This window comes from Elephas maximus, chromosome 4 (assembly GCF_024166365.1).
Source record: "Elephas maximus indicus isolate mEleMax1 chromosome 4, mEleMax1 primary haplotype, whole genome shotgun sequence".
Lineage (NCBI taxonomy): Eukaryota > Metazoa > Chordata > Mammalia > Proboscidea > Elephantidae > Elephas > Elephas maximus.
This window is the reverse complement of record NC_064822.1, coordinates 78,362,442-78,381,160: the sequence shown is the minus strand read 5'-3', so window position 1 is coordinate 78,381,160 and position 18,719 is coordinate 78,362,442.

The window sequence follows — 18,719 nt, the reverse complement described above, 5'->3', positions numbered from 1 at the left end:
CACCTTGAGGGGCCAAGTTACTGGGGCCAAGGGCTGGGACCATGGTCTCAGGGAACATCTAGATCAATTTGCATAACATAGTTCACAAAGAAAATGTTCTACATCCGACTTTGGTAAGTAACATCTGGGGTCTTAAAATCTTGCGAGCAGCCATCTAAAATACAACTATTATAGGGATTGCAAGTAGTGTCACATAACAATATGTGTATAAGTTTTTGTTTGAGAAATTAACTTGAGCTGTAAACTTTCACGTAAAAACACAATTAAAAAAAAATTCCACACGTGGTCTGAGCAATGCAGGGTACTAATACGGAGCCGGACTTCTATTTATGCACTCTTAGGTAGCTTTCTTAGCAGCTCCATCACCCCATTGCTCAAACTAATCTTACGGTCAATTAAAACTCAGGGCTTCCTGTAAACCATTATTAGAATCTCTCCCCTCAGCCTTCACTTGTTTTCCTTTCTCTAAAATATACACTTTGATGGTAATCTTCTGATTACAGTATAAAAATAATACTCATTTTAGATTCTTAGAAAATTGTGGTGTAATGGTTCGCTTTCGTGTGGCCTTTCTCACCATGGTCATGACTCCCACCCAAGTGATTGGGTAGGACTGTGCAAATAGGTTAATTGTGGCCCACTAAGGGGATTGGTCAGTTTTGCCACCCCGCTGGGCTTGAAAAAACCCGCCCCAGAGGCAGGAAAGAGAGGATCCCACACCACCAAGGAAGGAAAGCCAAGAGCGGAGAGTGTCCTTTGGACCCAAGATCCCTGCACTGAGAAGCTCCTGGAACCAGGAGACACAGAGAGAGAGAGCTGTAATACTGAAGGCAACAAGAAGTGGTAGCAGAGACCTGACCCCCGGAGCGAGAAAGCTGAGTGCCTTCGGGCAAAGTGTGAGGGCCAGGGAGAGGTTGCCTGAGAGCAAGGCTGGAAACAGGCTATCCTGATGGAAGAATTGTATCCTGAGCGTTCCTGAGCCTGAATTTTAACTGTTACTTCCCTAATAAACCCCATAATCATAAAAAAAAATAAAATATATCTACTGATCCGATCACATTCTGAGCAAAGAAGAATGAAGAAAACCCAAAGCACAAGGAAAATATTAGTGCAAAGGACTAATGGACCAAATGAACCACAGCCTCCACCAGCCCAAGCCCAGAAGAGCTAGATGGTGTCTGGTTACCACCACCAACTGCTCTGACAGGGATCATGATAGAGGGTTCTGGACAGAGTGGAAGAAATACGTAGAAAAAAATGCAAATTCACACACACGCACACACACACAAAAAAACAGACTTACCGGTCTGACAGAGACTGGAGGAACCCCTGAGACTATGGCCCCCCGAACACCCTACCAACTCAGAACTGAACCACTCCCGAAGTCCACCTTTCAGCCAAAGATTAGACAGTCCTATAAAACAAATAATAGCAGACGCAAGGAATGTGCTTCTTGGTTCAACCAAGTGTATGAGACCAAATAGGCAACATCCGCCCAAAAGCAAAGATGAGAAGGCAGGAAGGGACAGGAAACCTGGTCGAATGGACATGGGAAACCTAGAATATAAAGGGAAAGGGAGAGAGGGATGACACATTGTGGAGATTGCAACCAATGTCACAAAACAACGTGTGCATAAATCTTTGAATGAGAAACTAATTTGCACTGTAAACTTTCACCTAAAACACTATGAAATTAAAAAAAAAAAAATGCAACCACGGCACAGAACAATTTGCATAAGAACTGTTAAAGGGTATCTAACGTGCTGTGTAAACTTTCACCCAAAAGGCAATAAAATACTATTAAAAAAAAAAAAAAAGCCAAAAACCAATTCTCAAGCTTGTTTCCCTCATTGTTGAATTGCTTACTCTTGCAGTTCAGAACTCGTGCATTATTCTCAGAGGCACTGGTTGGTCCAACCCACCCCAGAAGTACTTACACCTCATTTTTTCAAACATGCTGTGTCTCCAGTCAGATCTAGAACTTGCCATAAATCTAAAAATCATCACCACCAGCTGGAAGCTATCCCAATTAGCCCCCAAAAAGCAGTCTTTGCATACCATTTGGCTTACAAAGAAGAGCTGCAAGGGCTGAGTTTGTGTTTTTAGACAAACTTTGCAAACCCCATATGAAAGGCCGAGGGTGGTTGTCATGAACGTAGTTTTAGATCATTTCATTCTTGCTTCAAACTTTCAGAAAAAGCTTGCCACCAGCTTTGTTTAAAAGGATTCCATCTCATATGAGTGATTTCCTGGCATGGAATACCTTTCCTTTCATGTTATATTAAAGCATGTGCACTGCATTTCTTCAAAAGGCAAGCTTTCCTCTCACAAGAAGAAAGCAAGCTCACGTATGGCAATCTATACAAAGCAACAACATTTCGGTATTCCAATTCTAGCTTTAAGACAGTTTGAATTATATTTACATCAAACATTATGATTGCCTCGCTTGAATCAGGCAATATTTTGTAATCATTCTATTTTTTGGCTAATCAGAAAACCATGTTCTTTATTTCTTGGTGCTAAAATCATAAATGGTCTTTCCTGCAACATTGGAAAAAATGACTATGACTGTGAAAACAATGTTTACCGCCCAACAAACGATCATTCCCCAATACTCTGCAGTAGGAATCAAAGGCATTTCATGGCATCAGTTGCCTGCAGCTGGAATCTCTCTTTCCAGGCAAACAAGAAGGTGAAGATCAGGAACAGGACCTCAGGCAATGCTCTTTTGACTCAAGCAAGTTGATTTGTGATGGTAATAAAAATTGTTACCTTGTCCCACTTCACAGAGGAGTGTCCAAGGCTGACTACTCAACTTAGTGTGTGAATGATACGCGCGCTGAGATGCAGAGAAATCAGTGGCTAGGCTCACAGTCCTGGAGATGCACGCCCTCTTTACTTCTCTTCCCCTGAAATAAGTAGCGGTGTGCCTGTGAGGTCAAACGAAAGACTTGATGCGGAACACTGAGAAATGCACGGTCCTCCAGGGATTTTTAGATACAGTTACTTTTATTCTTTCACAAAAAATTGTGAGACAAATGTGTACTTTATTCCATTTATTGTGTGGTGTGGACAGAGGATCTTTAAACTTTTTATTTAGGGATGTCTGCTTTCTCTTCTCTAATTCCTTTTCCGTTGGAAGCCTTGTCCCAGAACATAACTAGAAGTTTCACTTTATTTACACCAAAAATGAGTTGTAAGACTATCAAAAATCCCAAAGTATAGGATATTACAGCTTCCATTTTTAGGACAAAAGCAATGATTAAGCCATTATCTGAAGGGTGAATTTTCAAGGCCAGGTACCCAGGTTGTGGAGAGTGTTCCAGGCAGAGGAACAGCAGGCTCAAAGACTCAGAAGCAGAAGGCAGGGAGTGCTAGAAGAACAGAAATAAGTCCGATATGGCTTCTCTCCACCAACTAAATATTCATATCAGGGGGACAAAATGCTGAAGAAGCAAGAATCCACACATAACCCATTTGTTGAAATCTGTCAAGATTCAATAAGCTTTCATTTAAAAGTGCTTATTAGCTTTCTGGAGCCCTTGGTGGCTAGTGGTTAAGAGCTTGGCTGCTAGCCAAAAGGTTGGCAGTTCAAATCCACCAGCTGCTCCTTGGACACCCTATGCAGCAGTTCTACTCTGTCTTATAGGGTTGCTATGAGTCAGAATCAACTTGATGGCAACAGGTTTGGGTTTTATTAGCTTTATACGGCACATAAAACCAAAACTCAAACCAAATCCATTGCCATCGAGTTGATTCTGATTCATAACGACCCTATAGTGTTATAAAAGTGTTTGTCACATAAATGAATGGATGAATGAATGCATGCATGCATTGCTGACAAGTTTCACTGTGCCTGGTCACTTGAGATCACCTGCAAATGAACATAATACGGAGGCTTTCTATCAAAAGACAGATTTCTAAGTGGAAAAAACAGAGACCAGAATAATAATGAACATGTTAATTATTTGGAGAACAAGATTTTTTTTCTTAATTGAGAAAGAATACTTCAAAAGCAAAGTGCTTTACAATATATTGTTTGAAAAGCAGTTCTACAATTGACTCCCACACCTTTTAATTACATAAAGGTAAGTAAATATGAATTTTACTTCATGATAATAATAAGACTTAATGCTTCATTTCTTTATTTTTATAAATTAAATTAGTCTGGCATGGGTCTCACCCTACCTTCACCCTACCTTCAATGTATCACAGGTTAGAAGAAGGGGGATCTCCTTCCTGTTATTTGGTGGAAGGTCTTCCCATCCATCTTCCCAGCTTTATGTACGAACTCTGTGAGATTACACAGTGCTTAGAAATGAGGGGAGGGCCCTTAGTCTGTGGTTGTTGCCATGGTTACTGTTGCTCTTCCTACACCTGAAGGTACTGACAATTGCTGGTTAGCATCATTCCAGGTTGGTTCTGATAGCCAATCATAGCTATCCTCTCCTCTTACCTCAGGTTCAGCGAGGGAGACACTCTCAAGGCCAAAATGCTGTATGTGTGTGCATTCTCCACAGTCTTCCTGCAGTCGTCCTCATACACACAATAATGGCTACAGGCCAATGGACTCAATTCTTCACCACTCTTTCCAGCATCAAGGTAGTTTCTCTTAGAATCAGCCTTCAGTCAACCCAATCTTGTTCCTCTTCTTCTCTGAGTCATCCAGATTAACCCCCATCAATGGATCTGAAATACAAAAACCCAACATTTTCCCCACTGGGGCTGAGGGGTAAAGCAGGCTGTAGAACCACTCGTATCTTGAAGAAACAGTGCTGGGCTCATATTCTGGGGTAGGAGTATGTAATTGGTTAAGACTGTGTGTCAGCTTGGCTGGGCCATGATTCTCAGTGTTTATGTGTTATGACTCGCATGATGGGATCTGCTGTGAGTAGCCAATCAGTTGAAGGTGAGTTTCCTTGGGGATGTGGCCTGCATCTGAATATAAGCAAACGTCCTGGCTTTTTGTTCACTCCGGACTCTGCACTGCCTCCTGTTCGTCTGACCTCCAGTTCTTGGAACTTGAGCTATCAGCTTATCTTCAGATCTTGGGATTCGTTGATCTTCACAGCCTTTTAGTAGGAGTCCTACCCTCCAACCTGCTGATCTTGGGTTTGCCAGCCCCTAAATCTATGTGAATCAGGAGAAGCCTTGAGGTCTTCCCTGCCAGTCTTGGGATTTGTTGATCTTCACAGCCTGTGAGCAAGAGCCCTGCTCCCTGACCTGCCAATCTTGGGTTTGCCAGCCCCTGGAACTATGTAAATCAGGAGAAGCCTCTATCCTGATCCATGAACTTGGGACGTTCCAGCCTCTATAATCGTGTGAGCCATTTCTTTGCTATAAATCTCTCTCTACATATTTATACGATTAGCTGGTTTTGCTTCTCTAGAGAACTGAGCCTAAGAGCGGTTAATGGGAGATTTTTTATGCTTCCTGGATAAATACACAGAAGCAAAATAAAAAACCCAAAGCATGATTTTTTCTCAATAATTCACTACTGTGATAGAGGTGTTTACAATTTTTCTCTACAAACCAAAAACTATTTACATAAACATGGTCACGTGTCAGTTCAACGAAAACATTAACTCGTTTTCACTCCCTCCCTTTCTCAGCTCTCTGTGGCTATTTGTATTCATTTCTCCCATCCTGACACATTTGAGCAGATTTAATTAATCCTTTGAAACCTCTCCAAATCCATTTTTTATTCCCTTTTTGTCCCTACTGTTTGTCTCAGACTCTGATACTCACTGTCTCTCTTTATTTTTTTTTTTAAGAACTTTTAGAGTAATTTCTACCCTGCATTTATTGACTTCCTTTTTATCCTCCCTCCACACTCCACCCCTTCTGGATTATTCCAGACTTCTTAGCTCTCCTTTCTCCCTCTGTAGACTTCATGCAAGGACAATTATTCTGAAATGAGTGCCACCTGTTCTCATCAGTTAAGACACATTTTTTCCCTGTCATTCTCTTTGCACATCTATTCACATCTACTTGTTTTCTCATGTCTTTCTCTTTTGCCTAGCTGCCTGAAAACTGTCTTTTTCATTTGCTCACTTTATCCAAGCATACAGAACAAGTACTGAGAAAAAGACAATGAACACCTTTGTACCCATCTGCCAACTGTCAAGTCTTAACATTTTACTATACTTACTTCAGATCATTTTTTCTTCAATGCTGCCAACACAATTGAAATCCTGTGTTGCCTGACTTGATCCCAGTCTCCCCCCTCCCGCCTGAACAGCACAGTTAATATTATCAGACTTGTTACATTTGTGCCAATGTGATGGTGATAAATGGTGTCTCTTTGTTTTAACTTGCATTTCCTCAATCGTTAATGATTCTGAGCATTTTTTTAGTGGCCATTCAAGTCTCTTCCTAAACCACCCTCTTTAGTAGTTCTTCCATTGAGAGCTTAGTGGTAGGCTCAGTCTTTTCTTTTGACAAGTCTTTATTTTGCCCTCACTCTTAAATGTTTAAATGAAAAAATTTTTTTTTTTTTTTTTGTTTAGCAGGGGACAAATTCCAGATTGCCAGTTATGGTCTTGCAGCATTTTGAGGATATAATTTCATTGTCTCAGTTTTTATTTTTGCAAATGAAGTCTCTGTCAGACTAATCGACATTCCTTTTTTAAATAATCTGCATTTTCTCCCTGGTCAGCTTTCGGCATTTTGCAATTTCACTACCAAGTATCCATTTTACTTCCTAAGACTCACTGTGAATTCTAAGTATGAGGATTCTTACATTTTATCAGTTTTTACAAAACTGCATCTGAATATAAGCAGACGTTCTGGCTTTTTGTTCACTCCGGATTCTGCAGCTGGCTCCTGTTCATCTTGTAAAGTTCTTAACCATAATCTCTTCAAATTTTGCCTCTCCTCATTCTCTCAATTCTTTTCCCCTTAACTTCAATTGGATTTATGTTGGAGTTTATTTCTATTCTATTTCTAAATATCTCTTATTTCATTTTTCTTGCCTTTCTGTTATATACTCTCAGTAAATTTCTCATATCTAAGTTCTAGACCTGAGAATGTCTCATTTGATACTTAACCCACCCCTTTAGAGTTTTGATTTTTATTTTTGTATTAATTCCTACTCAGAGTAGATTGTCCCTGACTCCAGAGCTTTTCTCCTTTCATACATAGAGTATAAAAACTTATCCTCAGTGAGACTTTGCCTATGAAAACCCTTTGCTGTCTAGGCTGAGGCCGTATTTCTCTTTTATGGCTTTATGGTCAGAAAATCTGCTTTGTAATATTTCAGTGTTTTGGATTCTGTTAAGGCTTGCTTTCTGGCCTAAGATGTGGTCTATTTTGGAGAACGTTCCATGTGCGTTGGAAAAGTAAGTATATACTTGGCTGCTGTTGAGTGTTGTGTATATGTCTATGAGATCAAGTTGGTTGATTGTGGCATTTAGATCTTCCGTGTTTTTACTGAGCTTCTTTCTGAATGTTCCGTTCTTCATCAAAAGTGGTGTGTGTTGCAGCCTCCAGCTATTACTGTGGAGCTACTTCTCTTCCAATGCTGTTAGAATTTGTTTTATGTTTTTTGAAGCCCTGTCATTGGGTGCATAAATATTTATTATGGTCATGTCCTCCCGGTGTATTGACCCTTTAATCATTATATAGTGTCCTTCCTTATCCTTTGTGGTGGATTTTGCTGTAAAGACTATTTTGTCAGAGATTAATATTGCCACTCCTGCTCTTTTTTTATTATTGTTTGGTTGATATATTTTTTTCCCTCTTTTGATTTTTTGTTTGTGTCTTTAAGTCTAATGTGTGTCTCTTGTAGGCAGCATATAGACATATCACATTTTTTAGTCCATTTTATTGCTGTCTCTTTATTGGCACATTTAGTAGATGGGTTTTAAAGCTGGTCTGTGGACACCCAATGCTGCTGGCTGTAAGGACTGGGAGTCACTACTTATTCTTGGACCCGTTGCAGGTGGCTCGGTGGAGTAGGTGGAGCCACCAGTCCTCAGGCCCCCAATGTGGGTAGGTGAGGACCCTTCTAATACACCTGTACGGAAATCCTGTCTTAATGCAGGGATCTCATTCCTAATGCCCTAACTCACCTAGGTTAAGTCTTTATCTCCTGTATTCTCCACAGATGGTAGAAACTAAGACTAGTTAAATCATCAAGACCGACTCACCACTCCATATCCTCTCTACCCACATCCATACATACATAGAAGCATATGCACCGAAACAAACCACCTCCACCATCAGTCACCTTATGCTAAGGATATTCAGGTTAGTTCTGTTTATTTCCTTAATGGCTATATGAGACCCATTTTGTTGGGGAAAAGTGGGACTTCCCATATTGCTAAAAAAGTAGCCACTCATCTGGGGTCTTAAATGCTAGGAAGAAGTCACCTAAGATGCACCAATTGGTCTCAACCCACATGGACCAAAGGAGAATGAAGAACATCAAGGACACAAGGTAATTACGAGCCCAGGAGACAGGAAGGGCCACATAAACCAGAGACTACATCAGCCTGAGGCCAGAAGAACTAGATGGTGCCCAGCAACAACTGATGACTGCCCTCATAGGGAACACAACAGAGAACTCCTGAGGGAGCAGGAGAGCAGTGGGATGTACACTCCAAATTGTCATAAAAAGACCAGACTTAATGGTCTGAGACTAGAAGGACCCTGGTGATCATGGCCCCTAGACCTTCTGTTGGCCCAGGGCAGGAACCACTCTCAAAGCCAACTCTTCAGACAGGGATTGGACTGGACAATATGATGGAGAGGGATGCTGGTGAGGAGTGAGCTTCTAGTATCAGGGGGACATTTGAGACTTTGTTGACATCTCCTGCCTGGAGGGCAGGTGAGAGGGTAGAGGGGATTAGAAGCTGGTGAAATGGACATGAAAAGAGAGAGTGGAAGGAGGGAGTGGGCTGTCTCATTAGCGGGAGAGCAATTTGGGAGTATGTAGCAAGGTGTATATGGGTTTTTGTGTGAGAGACTGGCTTGATTTGTAAACTTTCACTTAAAGCACAATAAAAAATTTTTTAAAAGTAGCCACTGAGGTAAAAGATTAAAAACCAAGATTCTTTAAAATGAAATACCTCCAATTTTGAAAGCAGAAGGAATAAAGGAAGAAAGCACAGGCACTTAAAAGCCACAAACTTTGATGTTAAGAGAGGGAAGTTTCGATTAAGCAAGAATGAAAAGATAACTTCCAGCAAGAGAGAGTAGCTTTTCTTATGAGGATGGACAATTTTGCAAAATCTTCTAGGGACAAACAACTTTAAAGAAAGGGTTGGGTCTTTCTGGCCTGTGTGAGGGGAATACTCCGGTTTTTCCTAGTTAGCCCTCACTCTCTCCACATCCTCACACCTTCTCCGCTAGCAGCAGCTCAGGAACATTGTTATAAAAGAGACCGAAGAGCAGCAAGGTAATTGGTAGGGCGGCTAAAAGAATTGTCTTCAGTTGAATGTGCACAGCAATCACACTTTATACTTAGATTATGTGTTACAGGTCAATGAAAACAATAAAGGCTTTAAAAGATTTTCATTAATACTTCACATAAATTTCAGAATGTACTTTGTTCTTGTCAAAAATATATATTTAAATTTGAAATAGTTTTGGGGATGAGGATGGGTGAATTTTGAAGAAGCTATTCCCACTTCACCTCCAACTTCAATCTCAGCAGATGACACCTCCAACTTCTAAGAAAAAATAAATTCATTAATCAAGAACTTATTTAGTTTCCTCAGCTGTAAAATTGGGAGAAAAATAGTACCTATCTCCTAGGGTTGTTGTGGAGATTAAATGAGTGATATAACACACAAAGCACTTTAATCAGCAGATGGAACACAGTCTGCACTAAACATTAGCTACTGTAATTATTATTCCTCAACTTTCTCCTAGCAAATCCGTAAATCTATCTGCTTCTGCACCCACTAGTTTTCCTTCCTTACAACTAAAGTGATGAGCCTCCTCCTACCTAAGCCATCTAGGAGACAAGGCATTATCAGTTATTCTCCTTCATTTCTGTATCTTCAAACTTTTCTCTCCATTGGCTCCTTCCCATCATGAGAAACTAAAGTTAAATCATCAAGACCGACTCACCACTCCATATCCTCTCTACCCACATACATACATACATAGAAGCATATGCACTGAAACAAACCACCTCCACCATCAGTCACCTTATGCTAAGGATATGTTCATTTGCATCTCCACAACAATAAGTGGATATTTTAAATAAATATATTCTCCACTTTTTAAATAGACTGTTGCTACATACTAGTTATGATTCAAAACTGAACTTATAATCTCCACATTTCTCGAATCTGAGAAACCTTTGGTCCAATTTCTCTTTAGGTGTGAAGCCTTTCAATCCCTAACATTTACCATGAAATTAGTATATTTGTCTTGTATTAATCAGGAAAAACTGAATTATGCTGTGGTAACAAATAACCCCTAATTGTCAGTAGCTGAAAACAATAGGTTTCTTTTGCAAATTATATATCCATTGCACCCAGTGGGGTCTCTGTTTCAATGTCTTCTCCATTAGGGATCCAGGCTGAGATAAGCTCTACCATCTGGAAAAATGATCATAGCAGCAGTGAGAAGAAGACATAGAGAGAGCAAGGAAAATTTTGTACCAGTTCTTAAATGTTTATCCTAGGGTGTATATGTCACTTCTATTTATATTTAATTGACCAAGGCAAATCACATAAGTATAATCTCCCACATACTGAGAAGGTGAGGAGAACAGGAAATAATGAGTAGCCCTTATGTCTACTACATTTCCTTTCTTACGGGTAACAAGTAGAACAAGCACATTGTCACTGCTGTCTTTTGCTCTTATCCACTTTTTAAAAATATTTTCGAATAGGAAAAACTACATACACATTTTGCAACAAGGATGAAAAGATACAAAGCTTGCAAAAATCCTGTAAAATATCTTTCTGTCCAGAAATTATGCTCACCTATATATATTTTAGGAAAAGTCTATTCTTTGAGTTTGCCACTGTGGGTCTTCACCTCTATCACAAGGGAAATGGAAAAGGTGTCCAAATCCCTTCCCCTGTTTTTTAAAAACCCTTGAGTTTAAATTGTGTGCCCTGCAAAACCAAGTGAGCCATGCTGGACCAGTGGTTTCTAGAATATCTGGGCTTTCAAAGTAATTCCATCTTCAATGATTAAACCAGAAACTAATAAAAATTGCCACGTACAGGCAGTGGATGGGAAAGGGGTAGAAAGGACATGAAATGGAATGAGACTACTTATACTTCTTATCAGAACTATATAAAAAGTGTACTTCTTTTTATATAATTTTTATTTTTGAACAATGTTCATATTTATATATATTCAAAATTATAAAATTATATTTTTTTTTTTACAGGGGAGAAAAAACAAACAATTGGAAATTAAAGTATTTAAAAATGCCATTTACAATAGCATCAGAAAACATGAAATACTTACCAAAAAACCCCAAATTCATTGCCATCTAGTCAACTCATAGAGACCCTGTAGGACAGAGCAGAACTGCCCCAGAGGTTTTCCAAGGTTGTGACTTTTATGGAAGCAGGCTGCCACCTCTTCTTCCTGTGGAGCCCCTAGTGAATTCAAATCACCAGTCCTTTAGTTAGCAGTTGAACACTCAACGATTGCGCCACCAGGGCTCCTTATGAAATACTTAGGTAAAAATTTAACAAAGTATGTACATAACCTGTCCAAAGAAAACTACAAAACACAGAAGATAGAAATTCGGAAACATCTTAACAAATGGAGTGATGTGTTACATTCATGGATTCAAAACCAGTATTGTTAACTGGCAATTTCCCCCAAACTGATCTATAGTTTCAAGATAATCCCAATCAAAATCAAAGCAAGTCCATTTGTAGAAATGACAAACTGATTCTAAATTTTATATGGAAATGCCAGAAACGATCTTGAAAAGGAGGAAAGTTGAAGGGCTTAGCACCTGATTTTAGGACTTATTATAAAGTTACAATAATCAAGACAATGAAGTATTGACATAGGGCTAGGCATAGGGGTCAATGGAACAGAAGATAAATAGATTCGCACATATATTATCAGTTGATTGTTGACAAAGGTGTCAAGGTAATTCAATGAGGACAAGAATAGTCTTTTCACCAAACAGTGCTGGAACAACTGGGTATTCAAATAAAATAATAAATCCTGGCCACTGCCTCATACCATATACAAAAATTAAATTGAAATGGATTGTAAGCTTAAAGGTAAAAGTTAAAACTGTGGACGAAAATTTTCATGACTATAAGATAGGTAAAAACACTTTTAGATGGGACACAAAAACCACTAATCATTAAAGAGAAAGTTAATAAATTGGACTTCATCAAAATATAAAATTTCTGCTCTTAAAAGACACTGTAAAGAAAATGACAAGGCAAACCAGAGAATGAGACAAAATACTTGCAATACAATCTGAACAAAAATAAGTCCGTCTAGAATATATAGTACTCTTATAATGTAATAATAAGAAAACAAAAAAGCTAATTTAAAAATAGCCAAAAGATTTTAACATAAACTTCACAAAGGATAATATACATATAGCCAATAGACATATGAGAAAATGCTCAACCTCATTAGTCATTAGGAAAATACAAATTAAAGTCACAATGAGCTATCACTACACACTAATTAAAAAGACAATACCAAGTGTTGATGACAACCTGAAGTAACTGGTCCTCCCAAACACTGATGGTAGAAATGATACAGTCCCTTGGGAAAACTGGCATTTTCTTATAAACATATTTACACTTACCATATGACCAGCAGTTCCACACTTGGGTATTTACCCTAGAGAAATGAAAACATGTACCCACACAGAGAATTTTACACAAATGTTCATGGTAGCTTTATTAATAGTTCCCCAAAACTGGAAGCAATCCAAATGTCTGTCACAGTTTAATTGTGGTATATCCATACAATGGGATACTATGCACCAATAAAAGGTCTGAATTCCCGATACATTCAACAACAAAGATGAATATCAAAAACATGCTGAACAAAAGAAAACTTACGCACAAACACACACACACAAAAGATACAACATAATTCCATTATATCAAACTCTACAAAAGAGTTAAGCTTTGTTTCATCTACAGTGACAGAAAGGAGACTGGTGGTTACTTGAAGCTATAGGTGAAGGTGGGAGGATCAACTCGAAGCATGAGAAAACTTTTTGTAATGATGGAAATATTCTATATCAGGTCTAGGTCTTGGTATCTAAATATTATCCCCCTTAAAAGGAGTCAGGGATGCTCAGGAAAATGATCAGGCAAGGTACAAGAAGAGTAGGAAAAGAATAAGGTGAGCATTAAACAACTTGTGCAGAAAAGGCAGTGCTCAAAAACTAATGGGGATATGTCAAAAAGAAAGGGGGGAAAGAAGACGGAAGAATGTCAACTAATAATTATAGAAAGACAATAGAAATAGAAAAAACCATTTCATAGTAACCATAGCAATAATTGGTTCAGGCTAAATTTATGAATGGATGCTAAAATTAGATGAAAGATTGCTGGAAAACAGGATATAGAGAAATATGGCAGACAACAGCTTAGCCAAATGATCAAAATTAACATCAGTAATCCCTGGACAAACTGTTGTTATCTGCCTTCTCATGTAATGCACTGAGATGGCTATAACATCACCTATGTAGTATTCTACTGACAGAAACATTAAAACTGATCATGAGACAGCTGCTGAGCAAATATAAATTGAGCGATGTTCTGCAAAACAGCTGAGCTGGACACTTCAAAAACTTTCAATGTCATGAAAGACAAAAATAAGGCTAAGGAACTGTAATAGATTAAAGAGACAGGTCAAATAAATGCAGTGCTTGCTCCTTAGTATTTACTTTAAAAACAAAACCTAGCAAGAACATCAGGACCACTGGATGAAAATTTGAACATAAGCTTCTTATTAGATAGTGGTGTTGTACTAATATTAAATTTCTTGAGTGTAATGATTGTATCTTCTTAGGAGAGACAGGCTGATGTTATAGGGGTGCTGTGTACAACTAGCAGTCAAATCGTTCAGAAAAGTGTGTGTGTGTGTGTGTGTGTGTATGGAAAAAAGGAGAGACAGAGACAGGAAAAGAAAATGGGACAAAATGTAAAAAACAAAAACACGTACCTAGCAATTCATACACACAAGTTAATACCACCTTTGTCAACCAAAAAGCAGTACAGGTAATACCTGGTTGTTGATCAGTACAGCACTAGGTAGAGAATAAAAGGGACAACGGAATAATCCTGATTAGTCTCTGCCCATTGGAGTCCTGAAACTCCCATGTCATTGTTTGTAAACAGTCAAAGTACGCCAAGCCAAGAAACTGTCCCTCAGTGCGTATATTTCTATCTCAACAAAACAGGACCACATTCATCTAGTTGCTCAAGCTGGAAAACTCACCCAATCCTAGTAATTCTATTTCCTAAGCAATTCTCGGATCCACTCATATCTTCTCATCCTTGTTGCCACTACATAAGCCTCCAATCTATTCTCACATTATAATGCTATAAATTAAAATCTGATTGTGTCCCATCCATACTAAAGGCCTTGCGATAGCTTTCTTAGGATAAAGTCCTTAACGTGACTCTCTAGGCTCTACAGGATATAGCACTTCTTTGCAACCTTGCTTTGTACCACTCTTTGTTTTGTTTTCTCCTGTTTCAGGGCTTCTTGCGTGTGCTGTGTGTTAGGGTTAGGGTGTGTTTGCCTGGCTAGTTTCCTCATCAGACCCATAAACCCGCTGCCGTAGAGTAGATTTTGACTCATAGCAACCCTATAGGACAGATTAGAACTGCCCCATAGTGCTTCCAAGGAATGCCTGGTGGATTCCAACTGCTGACCTTTCCGTTAACAGCTGTAGCACCTAACCACTACGTCACCAGAGACTAAATGTCTTTGCTTTCTACCTCTGTAGTTTCTTTTTGCTAAATTCCCTTCTGGTCATACTCATCCCACTTGTAGTTACTTTTTCAGTGTATATGTCTTCCTGGCTAGAATGTAAGCTGTGAGAAGGCAGTTTTGTGTGTTTTATTCACTCTCATACCCCCAATTTCTAGCACAGAGCCTGGAATTTAAGTGTTCAAGAAATTTCTGTTGGTTGTACTTTAAAGAAGACTACAGGCCTGGTGTAGGTGGCAGAGATGGAATAAAGTCCCCTTCAAGCCCTCCCCTCACAAAGCATCGCTTTGCTGGGCAGCGGATGGGGATGAAAGGGAGTCTATCAATGTAGCTAACATTACCCAAAATCAAGCTAAAAAACCATGGTTCATTTTGTAAATCTCTAATCTTTAGGAAGATGTGTGGAAAAAGTGAATACACACCCTATCTAACTGGATAAGCGTCTAAAGATGACCAGGACGGGATTTTTTTTCCCCCCCAGGACAGGATTTTTAAAAAACATCAAGCAGCAGTAACGGTCATAGCTGATTGTCACTCTTCCCATCTGTGGAGACTTTTTTAAAAATGTATTTTTTCATAGACGATAAGAAGTAAAAATTTATGACCTTCATATTAGAGATTAAAAAAAACTGATAACATCCAGAATTGGTGAAGATATAGAAAAATGAGTGTTCTCATACGCACTTGCTGGGACTGTAAAATCAGTAAGGCCATTTTGGAGGGCAACTTGGCAGCACTGTATTGATTTTGAACCAGTAATTCCACTTCTAAAATTTATTCTTCAAAAATATTTCCAGACATGCACAAAGATACACATACAAGAATTTTCTTCATAGCACTGTTTTAATGGAGGAAAGGTCCTAAATGCCTGTTAATAGAAAACAAGTTAAATAAACTACAGCGCATCATTACAGTGGAACACTATGTAGCCATTAATAAAAATGAGATAGATCTTTATATGTTGATTTGGAAAGATCTCCAAGGTTTATTGATAAGCCAAAAAAGAAAAAGAAAGAAGGAAAAGTGACATCCATTTGTATAACAAAAGGGAGATACATACATACACCATGTATATAGCCGACTATCTCTGCACATGTAAAAAATTATTAACAGTGTTTGCCAATGAGGAGAGAAGCTGACACAGTGCTAGGAGAACAGTTCATTGTAAGTTTTCCTGTATTGTTTGAATATTTTCCTTTCATTAACATGTTACTTTTAAATAGATTTTTAAAACATTTAATGTAAAAAAACAAAAAAGTATGTTTCTGTTATGTACCTGCCTCATTCAAATAACCTCTTTTGGCACAAAGTATGAATACATTTTACATTCAGTTTGTCTGTCTGAACAGTGTCAGTAAAATATTTAGAAATAAGTCACTGGAAAATTTGTAGCTTGAGGTTCAAGAAGTGACTAAATATTGGGGAAAACATACAATAAATAGGAAGGTCTCTGAGAAGAAAAACACGAAAATTTATTATGAGAAACAAAGTTTAACACTTGAATGAATGAAAAAATACATGCCCCTGGATGGGAAAACTCAATATTGTCAAGATGTCGATTCTCTACCAATCAATGTAACAATTTCAATCAAAACACTAATGGAATTTTCACATACAACAATACTGATTTTACCATTGATTGGAAGAATCACTTTTATCATAATAATTCTTATGTAATACTTCATATATGATAAAAGCAGCACTTCAATTCAATGAATTAAGGTTACATATTAAAGGGTGCAGGTTAGCTGTTGCAAGTGGGGAACAAGAGGTAGATCCAAGCTTCAGATATTCACCAAAATATATTCCAGTTGCATTAGACAGTCAAATGTACACCCCCCCCAAAAAAAGCACACTTCTTTTTCAACAAAAATTGCAAAAAGGAAAATTTGCAGATTAAAATAAATTTAAGAACATATTACAACCCAAAGCAAAGTATCGATCTTACTTGGTTCCTAATTTCGAACTTGTAAAAACAATAATTACAAGTTAATGAGAAAATGGCACTGATTAATATTAGGGGTTCTTGTTAAATTTTGAGTGTGTGATCATGTTACTATGTTTTAAAAAAGGTAATCCTTAGAAATACATCTTTAAATATCAACAGATGAAATAATACTCTGATGTCTGAGATTTGGAAACCCTGGTGGCGTAGTGGTTAAGTGCTACAGCTGCTTACCAAGAGGTCGGCAGTTTGAATCCGCCAGGCGCCCCTTGGAAACTCTATGGGGCAGCTCTACTCTGTCCTGTGGGGTTGCTATAAGTCAGAATTGACTTGACGGCAGTGGGTTTGGGTTTTGTTTTTTTTTTTTGGTCTGAGATTTGCTTCAAAATATCTCAGGAAGATTTGGAGAGAGGCAAATATATATAGAACAAGATTGTTATTTCTTAAAACTGGGTAATGGGCACCACGGGTTCATTATACTACTCTCTTTACTTTTATATATGCTCGAAACTTTACTTTTTTTTTTTTTTTTTTAATGAAACCAAGAAATAATCTGAATAAACTCACTCTAATACTGGATGGGAAAGGACTTTCTACACATTAACAAAAGAAGAAAATGACTGAGACAACTGATTAAAAATCTGTATAAAAATAACAAAAATTAGACGAAAGCTCTTTGCAACCTATGAGAGGAAAAAGGATTAATAATCTTAATATACAGATGGCTAACAACAAATATAACTGGCTAATAAGCATAAGAAAATATCCAGCCTTTATTTTAATAAGACAAACGTAAGCTAAAACAACAAGCTGGACTTTTATACTTGCACAGTTTTATAATTTTATTAATATTTAGGGTTCGAAAGGATACTTAAAAGCAACGCCATATACCATTTCTAGAAAGCAAATAACAATAGACAACAAGAACTAAAAAATGTTACTACATCCTTGAGCAAACCCTGGAGGAACTTAATCTAGGGGAAAAAACCAAATACACAAAGAATCAAGAGTGTTTATGAAAAAAATTACTTATACTGGTGAGACAATAGACACTAAAAAGCTCAACAATAGGAGACTGGCTAAAGTACGGTACACAGATACAACGGAATACCACACGGGGTTTAGAAATCCAACAACGTGAAGATGCTCAGGATATACACTATACATTATTAACCCAACCGGGAAAAAATAAATGTGTCTGTGTAGATAAAAGGAATTATCCTATTACCAGTGATTACTAAAATATAATTGGATTATGAATATTTATTTATTCTTATCTATATTTTCTAAAATCTACATATTACTTTCATATTTTAAAAAAATTTTAAGGAAATTATTTGATGCTTTCAGAAGAATGTACTTCACTAACAATTACTCTAACTTTTTGCTTTTATACAAAGGGGCTCAAGAAATACAAACAGATGCTGCTAAAAATGAAGTCACCGTTTTTCTTTATATGTCATCCAGCTGTTACTCGAAATAAAAATTTAACTGTTGGAGCACTACATTTTCTTCTGAAATTTAGACTTGTGTTCTGCAAAAACTAAAAAGCCTACACAACTTCAATTCAGATTTGATAATCATTTCCTGTTAATAGATTAGTTAATCCTATAAATCAAAAAGGAAAGCTTTTTGCAATATGAGCTCATTTAAATTCACCTTCTATTCAATACTCTGTACATAAAAGAACTAGAAACAACTTAGAGGTGTATTCATCAATTTTCAAAAGACTACCTTAAGTTTTCTCCTTATATGTGGTTGTACCTAGGTGAAAGAACAAAAGCTATCCAAAATTCCTCCTCCTAATCACGGCTAAAAGAACATTCTCAGATATTGCGCCTCGTAAAAATCAGTTTACAGCCAC